Consider the following 18,230-nt stretch of genomic DNA (forward strand, 5'->3'; position numbering starts at 1 on the left):
GAGAGGGAGAGGGACACAGAGAGAGAGAGAGGGAGAGGGACACAGAGACAGAGACAGAGAGAGAGAGAGAGAGAGAGAGAGAGACAGGGATTCAAAAGAAGACGGACAGAGAAAGGGAGAGATAGAGCAAACTTTTTCATGTCAAGGATCCCCAAATTGATATGTATTTTGCCGAGGACCCCCATCTGAAAATGCCAGGGACCCCCAGAAGAGAAGATTTATGTTAAAAATTAACAAAAGTATTAAAATCGTCCAAACATTTTCAATATGTTTTAATAGCCAACGTATAAATGGATAAAGTGATAGTGATTCTGTATTAACACATTTTGCTGGGTCCCCACTGGAACCCAAGGACCCCCACTTTGAGAACCACTGAGATAGAGGGTAAAGTGATTTTGAGGTAGAGAGGGAGGTGAATGACAGAGATTGAAAGAGAAAGTAGAGAGAGGTAAAGTCTCAGATGTTACACTCTATATTTTCCATCTTGGTGGAATGCAGATGAGTGGACAAATGTCACATCAATTCCAGTGTGAATAACATGCATTTGCCTTGGCTTGCACCTGCCTTGACTACATTTTGAACAATTATGGTGCAATCTGCACACATTTTCAAACACAATTTGGAGCCACCTGTCATCGGCGGGGATGGCATTTGGCCACACATATATTATCAACGTTTTAAATCATAAAAGAAAATTAGCTAAATATCCCCAGAATGTCTTGATGAGACCGAAAGACAGACCATCATTTCTGTTTAATATGAAAAGCCTTGAAGAGCAAATTAAAAGGCTGAAGGTTTCCTACCCGGAATTCAAGCCCACGAAACGTCTACCACTCTTCCAAGAGGGAATCATCGTTGAACAGGGGAGATTCTGTGCTTCAGGTAGTACTACTTGTCAACCAGGTAGGTGTCCTAGGCTACCAGACACCAGGGTCTTAAATGTCTCAATGGAAGAGTAGGGAGACAAACCCAAACCACTGCAGATGTACTAACATTGTATTAACATTAAAAATAATGTTTTATTCATTGAAATGAGTTCTGAATCTCAGCTTTAACATTGTTTTCCAACAGGTCTCCAGCGGTACTGACTCTCTCCATCATTTGGTTTACATTTTGCACATAATGCATAGCCTATTAAGGTGTGTATGCTACACCTATCCTTAGCCTTTCCCATTGTGCTGTGTGCGTTGTTCTGTTGTGTGACGAGCGTCCAGCTGGCTAATTACATCCTAAAGTACATTTACACGCTCTGCTGAGGTTCAAAACCTCCCATGTGTCTATGCAATGGTGATTCATCGAGCTAATTAATTAGCCACCTCAACGTTAAGCATGGCATTGCTTTGAAAGTGTGACTTGTTCCCGAGAGGATCCGCAAAGAGCTTACAGTAGGACAGAGCCAATACATGTCCGATCTGTACTGCACTGTATGTCTGTATTTTCCATATAACCACTAACCTGAATGAAAGAACAGAGCAAAATGAAGAATATAGCAGTGGTTCTCAAACCTTTACATGTCAAGGACCCCCAAATTTGAAAATATTTGGCCGCGGATCCTTATTTGAAAGTAATTCTTTTTTGCACCAGAATTGAAGATGCTACAAAATTAATATATTGAATTTTGTACTATTTTAAATATATTATTTAAAATGCGAAATAATATATTATTGAAATATGAATAATATATTTATATTTTAAATATATAATATTCGACACAAAAAAAATAATATATGTTTTTGCGCCAGAATTGAGGATTGTCATTAGGAGTGACAGGGATTGATTGGATCAGAAATTACTACATTAGAGGCAGAAGGATGCTGCCAGGCAAGAGGAGAACAGGAGGTTTATGGATTCGGCGAGAGAGGACATGGAGTGACCGAGTTGGAGTGACCGAGACATGGAGTGACTGAGGAAGATGCTCAGAACGGAAACACATGATCCGCTGTGGTGACCCCGATGGGAATTAGCCAAAAGAAGAAGAAGATTTATATAGCACATTTCATATAGAGACTGCAGCGTCTAATAATGTGTTTAACAATAATTGAGCAAATACAACATAAAACGCTGCCTATAGCTGCAGCTTACGCACTCGACGTTATTAACAACATAAATTGGAGAGATAGAGTTGTGCTTTGGTGTAACGAGGGAACGTAATGCACCGGGGGAACGTCCACAAGATGAGAAAATGAGAAGTAAATGTTGAAATTGCACTGGAATAATGGCTGGATTACCCTGTGAGAGGAGAGATAACAGTGTGTGTGTCTCTGAAGACGAACCCGGAGAAGGTCACTCCAAAATAAATGTCATCGATAAATTGGCTCCCGGAGGGAGGGGGGGGGGGGCATGGGGACGCCCGGGTCGGCTTACACAGGACAACAAAGCTCATATAAAAGAGCTTCAGTCTAACGTCCATCACACTGAATACCTAGAACCCCCCTGACTGGGCTGGGGGGGGGGGGGGGAAGAGAGAGAGAGAGAGAGAGAGAGAGAGAGAGAGAGAGAGAGAGAGAGAAAGAGGCAAATGAATGGACATTATATGAGAGAGAGAGATGAATGTACATTATGAGGGAGAGAGAGGTAGGGGTGTAACAGTTAATTGAACTAATACATTTAATTGATTATGAAAATGTATTGATAATCGACAAATTAATAAAATGATCGATTAATAACCTATCCCCGTTTTGGGCGTGCCGTTATAGATACGTCTTATGAAAATTGTGCAAATCTCGTAGATCTGCTATTTTCACAATTTTTGCATGACACTGATTTGTTGATATATAAAAAATAAACATAAAAAATACTTGCTTCTCGGTTATTTGATTAAACCAAAAGCGTAATAACAATAATAATAATCATCATAATAATATCTTTAACTTGTATAGCGTCTTTCAAGAGACCCAAGGACACTTTACATCTATAAATAAACAAACAAGCAGCCACAAGCCTGTGTGAACACGTGTCTCTTCAGTGCAGACTAGTACAGTAGACGAAATCCATAGAATAATCACTACCAAAATAATCCATAGTTGGAGCCCTCAAGAATAGAGAGAGAGACATAGGAGAATGAGGGAGGGAGGGAGGGAAGGCAGACAGTGGCGGGTTAAGATGACGGCTTCATCAGATGGCCGGCCCCTCGGACCCCCTCCTCATCCAGCCCTGCTGTCATCCTGCTCCTCCTGCTCCATCACTCACTCCACCAGTCCCCTCAGACCACTGTGTTCCACACTTCACTCGGGGCAACGATACACACACATCGTTACTGTTGGGCAGAAACCTTGTATCTCCATATCAAAATATTTAACCAATGAAATGTATTAACAAGAGCTTGTGACTAAATAGTTACTACATTGGATCCACTGGATTACTGTTGTATTTTTCTGAAAAGTAACGGTTTCGGACATACAAGTTTCCACCCGACAGCAACGGCAAGCATGCAGACACACCCCATCAACACACAAACACTGTTGCACACATACACAGAGTACATGCACATGCACACACACACACACACACACACACACACTAGGACTTTCACAACTAGAGATTTTAACTGGTCGACTAATTTGACCCAGTGGTAGTCGACTAGTCGATGTTTACCTTTTTTTTTATGCCATTACTATTATTATTATCCTCCTGCCTTTATTTTTATGCCGTTTTAAGGGAAGCGCTTCTGGCACAGCAGCACAGCAGCGTCTCCAAGGATCCTCAAAAGGGGGTTATTGCCCAATAATAGGCTATTATTGGGCATACTTTTGACCCCCTTTTGATAAAAATAAAGGCAGGAGGATAATAATAATAGTAATGGCATTAAAACGATGCAAATGAACTATTTGACTAGTACAAACAAGGTCAACTAGTGGTTATACTAGTCGGCTAGTAGGTGAAAGCCCTAACACACACGCACAGTCGCACACGCACGCACACACACTCTCATTTAGAGCCATATGCTGTGGACAAGTTCAACCTGGCGCCCTTGTCCAATATTTGGCAACATTTCCACAGATTTGCCAACATTTCCCCCCAAAAATAGCAGATCTACAAGCTCACAACTCCTCACAGCTTGTAAATCGGCTATTTGTGCTACTGTGCTACTTTTACGTGACATTCTTGCATGACGAAGTAGGACATTTAATTTACAAATAAACATAAAAACGTGGAACTACTGGAGATACAAGGTTTCCTGCGCTGACGGTGACGATTGTTTGGGTGTGATTGAGCAGGCAGCAGAGATGTGATGGATCAGAGATATTGATCCCAGCAGCACGGTGCTTTTAGTGAAGGCTGGACCGCAGATGGTCCTGGGCCTGAACATAGGGTTATGGCGCACATGTGCCGCTACGCTGGCACAAGGCCCAGGCCCAACACACTTTAAGATGCATTAGGTCATTATTTTGCACGTGTGTGTGTGTGTACTTGTTTTACTGTAATTGTGAGGACCAAATATCCCTACCAGTATAGCAGAGTTTGAAAAATACTAGTGCTCACAATGTCTATTTTAAAAATAGACATTGTGAGCACCATTGTCTTGGTCTTCAAAAGAAAAGTAGTTGTTTTGTGGCGACAACGTGTTGTGCGGCGACGTCGTCCACCCCTCCAATATTCGCCCGCAGTATCCCTCGTTTTGTTAAGTTTTGCAGCCGTGTCCCAACCCCCAAACAATTTTGATATCCTTATTCCTTGTTGAGGAAAGACTCTCAAGCTTTCTATCTTTATTATTTTTGACAGATATGTACAGATATATGCTAATGTATATTGTGGCTGTGTGGGTAGAAACCTCTTATCTCCATATTCAAACTTTTTGTGTTTTTTTCCCCGTAAATAAACGCCCCACAGAGGCATCAAAAGTACCAGATCCACAAGCTCGAAGCGGCGCGAAGCGACACGCTTCGAGCTTGTGGATCTGCTACTTTTGAACTTGAATGCTGAAAAGTAACAGTTTTGGACATATGAGGTTTCCACCCGACAGAGACCATGTGCATTTTCGCCAATAAAAACGTTGATAATAACTGACCCTCTTACAGACGGCTAGCCTCCTGCAGAGCCACATTGTGAAAAAAAGTGTGTGCCTACATGCCTGTGTGTGCACGTACGGGGTGCGTACGTGCACACACAGTACAGTACAGACGTGCATTCATCTTCCAATGCGTCTTTTCTTTGTGTTTTGGTGCCCATCTGTTCTTCTCGTCCTTCAACAGCTGCAGTGTGCTAGACCCCCCCCCCCCGCACAGCCCCACCCCTCTCACACTCTCTCACTCACTCACTCACTCAGACCTAATGGAGGTTCTCTCTTTCTCACACAGCAAAGTGCCAACATGCCTCCCTTTTCCTCTTACCTCCATGGCATGAAAACACACGTCTCTACATTCACAAAACTATTCAATTCACTGCCAAAATATCTCTCTCTCTCCCTCCCTCTCTCTCTCTCTCTCTCTCATTCACTCACCTGCTCATTATCGCACTCGCTCGCCCACCTGGTCACTCTTTGCTTTTGGCCAGAAGGCCACATACTGTACCCACACACAGTACGATCCTCAGCTTTAATTTGCATTTTATAGTTATTATAAATATAATTTATAGTTGCCAGCCATAATACAGCATGCATGTTAACCCATTCAATCCGGGAACGCATCTCTGTCATGTTAAGATTTATTTGGCTATTCAAAAATAGCAGATATACAAGCTCAGTGCCGCGCTATGAGCTTGTACCCCCAGAAGCAAATATTTTAGTTACAAATGTTCGGTTTAAAAAATATATATTCAAAGATTTGCACAATTTTTTGCGATTAAAAAATATATAGCCGCGCTATGAGCTTGTATATCTGCTATTTTTGAATAGCCAAATAAATCTGAAAATGAGACAGATGCGTTCCCGGTGTTAATGGGTTAACTAGGCAGACAACGGGGTAGCCAGTATAGTGGGTATGAATGGTGCCCTGCCTGCCTTCCCTCTGCAGTGGCCGCTGAGTTGCGACTGGGATTAATGGTGTCATTAATCTTGCCTTTAAAATGGACGACTCCTGCAAACGCAACCTGTTCCTGGAGCCGCAGCCTGGCTCCTCAACACACCCCCCCCTCCTCACCTCACCCGTGTGCCCACCCAGCCACAACGGAAGGATGGAGGGTCCTCTCTCTCCCACAACAACAACAACTTCCATCCTTGGCTTGGCGCAGACTGGCACAGCTGGATATCACACACCGCCCAGCAGCTAACTCTGACAATGCTCCACAACACCTTGCACCACTGTCTTACCGAGTGTGTGTGTGTGTGTGTGTGTGTGTGTGTGTGTGTGTGTGTGTGTGTGTGTGTGTGTGTGTGTGTGTGTGTGTGTGTGTGTGTGTGTGTGTGTGTATGTGTGTGTGTGTGTGTGTGTGTGTGTGTGTGTGTGTGTGTGAGATAGAGGGGGAGAGAGAGGGAGAGTGTGAATGAGTGAGTGAGCGAGTGAGCGAGTGAGTGAGTGAGTGAGTAACGGAGAGAAACAGACTCAGCTCATGCCGCGCTATGAGCTTTATCTATAAAATAATGGTTATAGATACAAATTCCTGGATTGAATGGGTTAAGAGTCCTGATAAATAAAACCATAGGTGTGGTGAAATCCTATTAAAAGGGCTCACCCTCATCTCTTCAGGTTTTTCTTTCACTTTCCCCCATTCAACTTTCTTTCTCTCTCTCTCATATCATCTCCTGTCTCTCTCTGTCTTATCTTCATTTGATATCAGTAGTGTATCCTGCTAATGTCGTTTGTGTGTATTTGCATACGCGGTTAACCGCCCACATTCCAAAGGTTACACGTTTACAGAAAAAGGTCCAAAAGCCCATTCAGACAGTGAAAATGTATCCATACCAACTTAGGCATAAAGTAAGTATATAATGCCTGATGTATGCGTCTCATTCAGTAGACACTGTATATCTACTCTCTATCAAACATTATTAAAATGTCATAAAATAAGAGAATTAAACTGTTTTATTAAGTATCTGGATTGGGTACAGTGAACTCTTCTGCTTTTTAACAAATTCATAACAAACAAACAAAAACGAATAATTATTATAGTATAATATTATTAGCATGCATGTTCATTTATAGCAAGGGAACTTAACCCATTAAAACCGGGATAGCCTATACGTTGTTATACTTAAAGCATCCGTGTGATTTTAGATGTTTTTTTTAATCTTTTGGGAATTAAAAACTAGAAAAATGCAAATTTAGAAGCCGTTTGTAAAAGACCCAGGTCTAAATGGGTTAATGCAAATTTATAACCGTAGTGTTGTACTGCTGGCCCCTCCATGGATAAACTGGAGTAACTGCTTATACAGTATATTGCCTTGCCTAAGGGTATGGTAGTTGCTGTTGTTTTTTAACACAGTATACAGTAGAGTACATATTTATTTTTATAGTTGCCTGTGAAGATCTGATCCAGGGCATGAATGCATGCAGCACTGAGGCAATTATCTCTTAAGAACTTCTCAAAACTGTGCTGTCACAACTGTTCAGAATACAGAGAGGTAGACGATAATGCCAAGATTACCGTGTAATTAGAAAATAAAACTCTAAACCCCACTTTTCATACCAATTAAACACCTTTGTAAAAATGCCTAAAGAGAAAGAGAACAAAAAAACGAAATCTCAATTTCGGCGTTGTGAGGCTGTGACTGCCGCTACATGTTGCGGATGTTCCTCTGGTTTCAGCTGGGGGCCATAGCAGAGGGCTTATGGGCCGAGACATGTGCAGCTACATGGAGCTCTATGCCTCCACACTGTCCTGACTTACACTCTGTTGTAGGGCTACAACTAGCCATTCTTATCTAAGCCATTAGTTTATCCATACTATTTCAATTACTAGAATAATAAGTAAGCTGGCCCGGACCGTTGGCATAGCGGTCCGGGCGCCTGACGCAGCGTTGCGGGTTCGAGTCCCGAACCCGACGGCCTTTGCTGCATGTCACTTCCCATCTCTCTCCCCATTTCCTGTCAGACTACTGACCCATCTATAATAAAAGGCATAAAAAGACCCCTGACGTGGACAAAAGATCAACACATTTAAACTCTGGCAGTGGGTTTGATTGATTGATTGAATATTTGATTAGGCAAAAAGGTCCGTTCAAAAAAGTCCTTGCGGTCTCGTTTCCAATGAGGTCGTGTGGGTCGGGTGGGCGTGTGTGTGAGACAAGTGCGAACATGACAGTTTCATGGGGATCACGCCCGCTTTGTCGCTTCGCCTGTGAGATCGCCCGCCCCTCCCTACCTGCCCCGCTCGCCTCTTATTGAAAATTAATTACTAGGTGCGTCAATCGCCCCCCATGTGAAAAGGCCTTAAGAGTCGTGATAAATAAAACCATAGGTGTGGTGAAATCCTATTAAAAAGGGCTCCATTATCTCACCCTCATCTCTTCTTGTTTTTCTTTCACTTTCCTCCATTCAACTTTCTTTCTCTCTCTCTCATATCATCTCCTGTTTCTCTCCGTCTTATCTTCATTTGATATCAGTAGTGCATCCTGCTGATGTCGTTTGTGTGTATTTGCATACACGGTTAACCGCCCACATTCCAAAGGTTACAACGTTTACAGAAAAAAGGTCCAAATGCCCATCCCTGATAGGGTGCATACTTTCAGTTTGATATGCATCAGGCCACGGGACCTGAATTCATTTGTGTTATATTTTTCATCATTTGTGCCCAGTGGTCCCCGTACTCGATGTTGAGAAACTGTGTCTTAATCAATTGTTGCCACCCCCCCCCCTTCCCAACCACCTCACCTCCACCCTCTGTGTTCCCGTGCCAAAGAAACCATAGCCTTGGCAAAGGTTAGTAGCATTTACACAGCCAGAAGGGAAGGGTGGAGGGGGGGGGGGGCATGTAGGGCCACGCTATCATGAGTAATTGAACTAATAATCCAACAGCACTAACAAGTCATCCGCTTGGCACTGTGTGTGTGTGTGTGTGTGTGTGTGTGTGTGTGTGTGTGTGTGTGTGTGTGTGTGTGTGTGTGTGTGTGTGTGTGTGTGTGTGTGGTACCATCTACACAGGCTGGCAGCCAACGCCAAGAGACAGTTCCCAGAGAGGAAGGGACACACAGACAGACAGACAGGCAGACAGACAGGCAGGCAGACAGGCACAAATGTCCCAGAGAGGAGAAGACCAGTGGTGGAAGAATATGTCAGGGCGTTAATTTACGAAAAAAAACAAAACGTTAGAAGTTAGAAGTATATCAGATGTTTTACGTGAGTAAAAAGTAGCAATACTGTACCACAAAAATACTCTGGTACAAGCAAAAGGCCTGTATTGAAATTTTGACTTGAGTAAAAGTATTGGTATCAAAATATACAGTACTTAAAAGTAACAACCTAATTTATACATGCTCAAAAGTTGTCAAACCTTTTCATAACTCATAACTAAAGCTGTCAAACGATAGTCGTGAATGTACTTCGTTAATTTCCACCAGTAGGAGAGATAGACAGAGAGTGATACTAGCAGAGAGAGGGAGAAGGTTACTGTACAGACTCCAATGAGACAACCTTCATGGTGAAGTGAGTTTGTGATATGATGTGATTTTGTCTGGGGGCGTTTTGGACATTTCTTGAGTGTGCTGACTGAGCGTGACCTACAAGGCTGGCGGATGAGGACAAATTGAGGTTACAACTTTGACACGGCGTGTAATAAATTCAACCACTGGCGTGAAGTATTTCACACCGGAGGGGCTATTTCTGACTGGTGTTGCGCCGCAACGCGTTGCTATCTTCTGTGCACGACACCACCGCACAACTACGTATAATTTTTTTTCTAAAATTCGATTATACTTGTGGGTACATTTACACACACACACACACACACACACACACACACACACACACACACACACACACACACACACACACACACACACACACACACACACACACACACACACACACACACACACACACACACACACACACACACACACACACACACACACACACACACACACACACACACACACACACACACACACGCGCACACACACACACACACACACACACACACACACACACAGACAAGCACACCAACCCAATGTACCCATGCACACACACACATACAAAGGTGAAATGGCATGACCCAGGATTAACAACTGGCGAGTGAACAGGACTGTGTGCGTGTGCGCGTGTGTGTGTGTGTGTGTGCGTGTGTGTGTCAGGTAGGGCTCAGTCATGCAAGTTGTTTGCACAACAGCCCCTGCCCTATGGGAAAACTCTCACATGGCTGACTGGGGACGATGAGGCCCTGTGTGTGTGTGTGCGTGTGCGTGTGTGTGTGTGTGTGTGTGCGTGGAGCCCCCCTTCTTATATGATGTGACCAAATCTAAGACCCCCCCCATACGTGCTCGCATGCACACATACCCTAGTGTTTTTCAGACATGTTAATCCTATATTCCATTAGTGAAAATAGATCTGCAAGATCCACAACACGACACATTGTGAGCTTGTAAATTGTCTATTTTCTATTTTAAAACATGTTTGTTTGACAAGTTGTACTGATTTCCCATTGAGTACATACAGGCAGACAGACAGGGGATGAAAGCACGTTATGAATGTGATCTGTGGCGTCCCACCAAGGGGGCCAGGACCCCAGGTTAGGAACCACCGCGGTAACTGACTGTCACATTATCTGATTGCATCATGTCCTTTATAGCTTATATTTATGTGGACATAAACTATTTGTGTGTGCACAGCAGTGGTGTAAAAAGTGAAAGTATCAATACTGCAAGTAAAAGTCCGGAATTCAAAATTGACTTGAGTAAAAGTACAAAAGTATTGGTATCAAAATGTACTTAAAGGGATATTTCACTTTCAAATAAAATAAACGGCTATAACGGATATTTTTTAAAAATGAAAAAAGTTATGGCAAAATCACGGCCCCCCTCACACATTAGTAGGACACTCTAATGCGTGAGGGGGCCGTGAATTTTCCATTACTTTTTTCATTTATTTTTAATATATTTTTTAAATGTTTATTTTATTTGAAAGTGAAATATCCCTTTAAAGTACCAAGTACTAAAATGTTTGAAAATAGCTTTGCAGATCGGCTATTTTCAAATAACCCAGGTGTAAAATAGGGCTAAAGTGGTTAATGTATGTTTTATAATGTAATCATTTACATCTGCAAAGTAACTAGTAACTAAAGTTTTCAAATAGTTGTAGTGGAGTAAAAGTACGATATTTGCCTCCGAGATGTAGTGGAGTAGAAGTAAAAGTGTAGACTATTGGAAATACTCCAGTAAAGTAAAAGTACCTCAAGATTGTACTCAAGTACAGTACTTGAGTACATGTACTTAGTTACTTTCCACCACTGGTGCACAGCTATGTGCGTGTATGTATTTGTCATGTGTGCATATTACGTGTCTCTGTATGTGTGCTTAATTGGGTGTGTGTCGTGTACATATGTACGTACACACACACACACAGACTCAGGGAGTGCCATCCCATCCCTGCTCCGACAGTCGGTGAGAAATGGCCCGCAGTGAGTGTGTGTGTGTGTGTGTGTGTGTGTGTGTGTGTGTGTGTGTGTGTGTGTGTGTGTGTGTGTGTGTGTGTGTGTGTGTGTGTGTGTGTGTGTGTGTGTGTGTGTGTGTGTGTGTGAGAAATGGCCTGCAGTGCAGTGGGTGCGGGCCCAACCCTGGTACGCTGCTCCGTCAGAGCGCTGCAAGTCTCAACAGCTACAACAATGTATGAGGACACACTGGAGCGCACACACTACAACACACACACACACTACATCACACACTTACAACACACACACTGAAACACACACTACAACACACACTGGAACACACACTGCATCACTCACTGGAACACACACTACAACACACACTTACAACACACACTGCAACAGCAGTGAACGTAACTAGTAATCTTACTCAAGTACTAATACTTAACCACTTTAAATCCTATATGGTTTAGCGTAGTCCCTCAGGGCTCTATACTGGTGACTCTATATCGTTGCTGAGATAAACCTTTTTTTCATAAATGAACGCCCTACTTGATCATACTGCAGCGTCACACAAAGGTATCAAAAGTAGCAGAACTACAAGCTGGAAAGCTTGTAGTTCTGCTACTTTCGCTATACTTTTGAATTTGAATCCTGAAAAGTAACCTTTTGGACACCTGACAGAGACGATATGCCGTTTTCGCTCTACATCAGGTGGTCTTCAACGTTTTTCAGGCGAAGGACCCCCTAGCTGAGAGAGAGATGAAGCAGGAACCCCCTCTATATTATTGTATAAAATTGAGTTTCAGATTCAACTCTTTTTTTTTTGTACTTGGTCTGCTCTTTTTTCTCTCTACACCCAATACCTCTTTGACAAATATATATATATGATATTTTTTGGCTTAAGTTCTAAGGGATGCTAGGTTCAAGGATTAAAGTAATAATAATCATATCACACAAAGATTTGGCGGCCCCCCTTGTAGTAAAACTCTCAGGACCCCTTAGGGGTCCCCGGACCCCCTGTTGAACACCCCTGCCTGCTCTACGTTAAATATCTTGGCGGGAAAATAGCTGATGGCAGAGCTCTGCCCGGTCTGCTAGGGAACAGGAACTCACAGAATAACATTGCAACACTCACAATGGCAGCGTTTCTTTATCCGACAGGCAGGCTGGGCCGGGCTGGGCTGCCCCACCTGTGATTGGGTGGCGGTGTCGGTGTAGCTGGGGTATGTGAGGAATGGCCCCAATGACAGCTGAGGAAGTGGCGGTGTGTGTGTGTGTGTGTGTGTGTGTGTGTGTGTGTGTGTGTGTGTGTGTGTGTGTGTGTGTGTGTGTGTGTGTGTGTGTGTGTGTGTGTGTGTGTGTGTGTGTGTGTGTGTGTGTGTGTAGGTGTGCGTGCATGCGTACGTGCGTGTAAGCGTGTGTGTGTGTAAGAGAGAAAGAGAGCGAGAGAACGAAAAGAGAAAGACAGTGGTTTATCACAAGTCTGTGAGAAAAACATCACATTCCACACACACACACACACACACACACAGAGGCACGCACGCTCTCACACACACACGCCTACTGTACACACCTACTCAAGCACACACCCAAAAACAAACACAAGGAAACACACACACACGTTCTCATACAGAGATAGCGTATGTAACGTGTGCCACGTGCCTGTACAGCCATGCAGATATGACAAATATTCCAAGGCGCACTGTAGTGTAAACAGGCTGACACACACACTCACACACACACACACACACACACACACACCAGGGCAGGCAGAGTGGCTAAGCAGCACGTCTGCACATAAGTGTAGGTGGCGTGGTGGTGCCGCTCCATGCAGCCCAGCCAGGGAGCAGGGCGACAGGTTAAGGAAGTCATGACATGCCTTCCACCAGCAGCTCCATAAATCACCCAGCGCTATGCTCACTGGTGGAGGCCCAGAGATACGGACTAGATACTAGATAGACGACCATATCGTTGCTGTCGGGCAGAAACCTCTTATCTCCATATTTTTGAATAAATTAATGCCCTACTTGATCATACAACAGTGTCACACAAAAGCATCAAAAGTTCAAATAGAATTTGAATCCGGAAAAGTAACAGTTTTGAACATATGAGGTTTCCACCCGACAGAGACAATACACACGCTAGTCACCTGCACACACACACACACATAAAATATCTTTAGTTTTAGTAAACAGTCAATTTGTCATCAAAACAGGCATTAGGAGTCATTGAAGCATGTTTATTAAGACGGGGATGTCTACATCTGAGTCAATTGCCTTCCAAAGTGATGTTTGTATTGTAATAATAACTATTCTGTATAGTTTTGGCCTATACACAAACTGTATAGGCCAAAACATAGAAAACACAAAAGCACACAGAAACAGGCTCAGCTGAAGTACTTCTTGCCTTTAGGTCTCTCACGCCACACATGACACCATGTGGCTGACTGTGTCTGTGAAACATCGTGTAATCACATCATAAACAAACAACGTCAACAATAAACATGTTTCACTTCTGCGGCAATTACCGGGCTCTCGGGTTCAGAATATGCGGCAGAGTTGAGAAACGCTGTGCGCGGCAGACCTTTAAGGCAACGATTCTCCGTGGGAATCCTTAAATACCACACTATCAAAATTCATGGGGTTGCAAATGAGTCCATTAAACAGCAAAAACGTTGCTCCTTCTGCCTTCTGTTAGGGACGACGTTATAATGAGACCACTGTTATGATGTGAGAAAGGCAGCAAGAGAGCGCAGTGTTTGTTAAAACTATAACTGTAATTAATTTGTGCTGTACTGCAGTGGTTCCCAACCTTACATCAGACAAAAGATGAACACACACACACACACACACACACACACACACACACACACACACACACACACACACACACACACACACACACACACACACACACACACACACACACACACACACACACACACACACACACACACACACACACACACACACACACACACACACACACACAGAAACCACTGCATTATTGGATGGTACAGTGAAGAGACAGGAAAGAGGCAGTGTGAGTAAGTGTGCGTGTGTGCGTGCATGCGCGCGTGTGTGTGTGGTACCTCTATTATCTGTGGTGTTAGAATAAGTGTATGGTACCATCTATCTATGCAGGCATGGCTGCATGTGTTTGAGGAGACGGGAGGGTGCGTGTGAAGAGAGATAAGCCCCAAACCAACAGCAGAGCGGGCTAATTCAGTCTCCTGTTGAAACCTGAGCCCTGCAGGCTGGTCCACTGCTAGACACGTACACCACCAGCAATAAACCGCTACCAATAAAAAAAAGAAAATGAATCACAACTGTGTGATTTATCACCCGTGTGCTGCTTCTAATTAATTTGACACACTTTTCTTTTTTTTCTTTTTTTTTACAAGAAACCATTGCTCCGATTCAGACACGCTTGAGTGTTTATACAAGTCAAAGGTCCATTATTTGATGCGGAGGCGGACTAACGTCTTGATGGGTGAGGGTGACAAATTAACAACTTTTCACAGTGTCAAGAGCACTGGTTCTCAAAGTGGGGTCCGGGCCGGGGACCCACCAGGGGTCCTTGTGAGGGGGTTACAGGGGGTCCCCAGCTAAACGAGGAACAGTTTAAAACACTTTAAGCCCCCAATAAATGTTTTGGCTATTCGAAAATAGCCGATCCACAAGTTCACAACGCGTCGCGTCTTGAGGATCGGCTGTTTTAGAAAATCTTTTGGACAAATCTTCTCTTATGGGGGTCCCTGGCACACAGTCTTTTCAAATGGGTGTCCGCGGCCAAATACATATCAATTTGGTGGTCCTTGACATGAATATGTTTGAGAACCACTGGTCAATGGGATACACACACACACTCAGTGTGCAGCTATTGTACAGGGTGAATACAGCCATACTGATACTGATGGCAGGGCCGTCACACAGGCAGATGAATGGTCTGTATAGCAGACAGGCAACTGAGGAGGAACCAGGAGACAGACTGACATTGTTAGCAATTCAGACGGTCATACAGAGAGGCTACAATGAGTCTGGAGAGAGACAGAACAGAGGGAGAGGGAAAGAGCGAGAGAGAGAGAAGCAAGGACAAAAAGAGATAGAGAGATAGGGAGCCAGAGAGATATACTAGCCTCCCAATAAAGCCTGATTCATGCTTTGACGTACGATGGTGTCACACTTCGAAAAATAGCAGACCTACAAGCCCACAACGCATCGGATCCACGACGTGTTGTGGACTTATAGGTCTGCTATTTTCACACGGAACATGAAATCAGGCTTAAAGCCCCCCCACACTCTCCTCTGCAGTGGGCCATGGACTGGTGTCTTTCTCAGCAAGCTGAGCTTGTGATCAGCAGTTCTAAGACTGTCAGAAAGACAGCTCAGTGCGTTAGTGGAGAGTCAGCCATTACATTACTGGGCCATATAAACGGTTCAGAACCCAGGCTATCTGTCACTGCATTGATGTTGGGAGCCAATATTGGCTCATATTGGATCACAGCCTATCTACATCAGCATATCTTCGATTGTCGGGTGGAATCCTGGAATACTTTAGGGGAAATGAAAAAATAAAAGCTGTGTTCCGATGTCACAAAACTCTTGTTACATGTTTCTAAAAACCCACAGACAGACTTCAACCTGGTGTTCCTATTTTGGACTTGTCATTATAGGCATTATAAACTAAACTAAATATAGGCGTACATTTTCAAAAAACTGTATATTATACTTATATATAATATAGCATATTAAAGTACAATCATCTACTGTAAGGGGTAGTTTTGCTGAGCTCTGTATGCCTGTTCGGACCACCCCTCACTAAAGACCCTCTGCGACAACACACGGCAAGTGTGTTCTGAAGCATTGGCTATATATCACCACATTTCCTCTCCCTTCATCATCGACGCTCATGCTGGACGTTAATGGTCTGTATCAGCGTGTCCTGAGACAGAGGTGAGGGCACATTGCAGGTCTATGATCCCACCGAGGTTCATGTGTGTGTGCCACGTGGCGCGAGCGTTTAGAACACAACGCATTATCGGAGGCTTGATGAAAACTGAGAAAACTAGAGGTGGCGATCCATGTCTTGGAGGGAGAGAACAAATCCCCAGGATTATTATAGAAATATTAATGACACGGGAGAGAGCCGAGTTTAATAAATCCACACCGACAGCACTATTCCTCCAAACGGCGCCCTGACAGCTCAGTCAAAACTCAAAACAACAGAACATAACGGAACAATTGGCAATCAATAGAAATGCCTTACGAGGAGAGAGAGAGAGAGAGAGAGCAGGCAGGCAACAAACAATCCCCTCAAGGCTTTGGGATGACAAGCACAACTAGATCCTCGCTGTAAACTGAGGACTTCATCACGGGCAAACAAAAGATAGCTGCCGGCGCTGCTGCCTCCCGTTTGTCAGCAGGAGCAAAAATGTAGAGCTGTCTCTGGGCGAATTAAGAAAAGCCTGTTCCCTTGAACGTGAGTCGAAACTGTAAAACGACTTCACTGCACTTTTTTTCCTCCTTTTTCACCCCCCTTTTTTACAGCTCTGTTCATCTGGGGAAGGGACATAAATCAGGGATCGTTGTATTGGGACTGGGGCAGAGGTCAACGCAGAGAGACAGATGAAAACAAGAGATAGTCTTGCAGCCCTATTAAACGATGAGGAGGGGGAGGTGATGAGGGGTGGGGAGGAGGAAAGGAGAACTGGGGTATACTGTAGCAGGGGAGGCAGCAAAGCAGTAATATGGAACGAAACATGACAGTGTCAGAACCTCAGTACCAAATACCTGCCTGGTATTCACACCAACTGTAGAAGCCAGCGCTTTGAGCTGTGACATTCATTCCCAACATTCCTCTCTGGAACATGAAGGCATGCTTCCATTTTTCTTTTTTTAGTTCGATAGGGACACACTGAGCGCTGCCTGCCATGAGATTTCTTTCTGATAAATGCTCCATCATTTCATGCTTTGTTCTTTTGTCATTGCTGTTGCTCGTTTAGCCACAGAATGAGTACGTTTCGCTGACAAAAGCGAAGGCGAAGACAATGCGGTTTTCGACCGAGTTCTTGTGTAAGCGCGCGGCTATTGTTGGTTCTCCCAACAACAAAAAAACTGTCCTTCCTGGAATACCCCGGCTAAGTGGCTGTCTGTAAATGTGAACAAGCTTCAAGTGCAACACACAAAAACATATTTTCGCTTCGTTGGATACGTTCAGACGAGGGCATGCATTCAAAATCACTTTTCTGCTAATGCAATTTTTTGGAGAGCCCCGCCCCCCAACAACTGCTGTACTTGAAAAGTAATCTGTCTCTCGTCGCCGTTCCGCTCTGCCGCACCTGTCATATAAAGCATCATCTGGCCATCTGATAGGCCTGGGCGATATGACTTCACATCTACAGCACGGTTATTTCAAACTTTTGGCTCGATTACAATTAATGAACGATTTATTCATTCATTTAATTATATACAGTAGCAAAAATTGCCGATTTACAAGCTCACAATGCATGACGATGTGACGCGTTGTGAGCCTGTAGAAGGGCTACTTTCGCTATGTCTACGCCGCCAAGAATAATTGCACAAAGAAGTAGGATAATAAAAGGTTATGTGCTTATATAACCCATTAAGACCTGAGGCTGATTCTAAAAATGTTTTATAAATCAGATTTTTGAATAAAATTAAAAAATTCAAATATATAAAATAAAAATAAAAAAAAAATTTTTTTTATATATATATATATATATATATATATATATATATATATATATATAT

General features: G+C 43.5%; 1 protein-coding gene across 3 annotated transcripts in view; it reads right to left on the reverse strand.

Moving 5' to 3' along the window:
• The window catches only part of shf (Src homology 2 domain containing F), a 182,418-nt gene that overhangs the window by 126,209 nt on the left and 37,979 nt on the right, over positions 1–18,230 (reverse strand). The gene's annotated exons all lie outside the window — the stretch shown is intronic.

Source organism: Gymnoscopelus braueri (genome assembly GCF_963280865.1).
Source record: "Gymnoscopelus braueri genome assembly, chromosome: 1".
In the NCBI taxonomy this organism is placed as follows: domain Eukaryota; kingdom Metazoa; phylum Chordata; class Actinopteri; order Myctophiformes; family Myctophidae; genus Gymnoscopelus; species Gymnoscopelus braueri.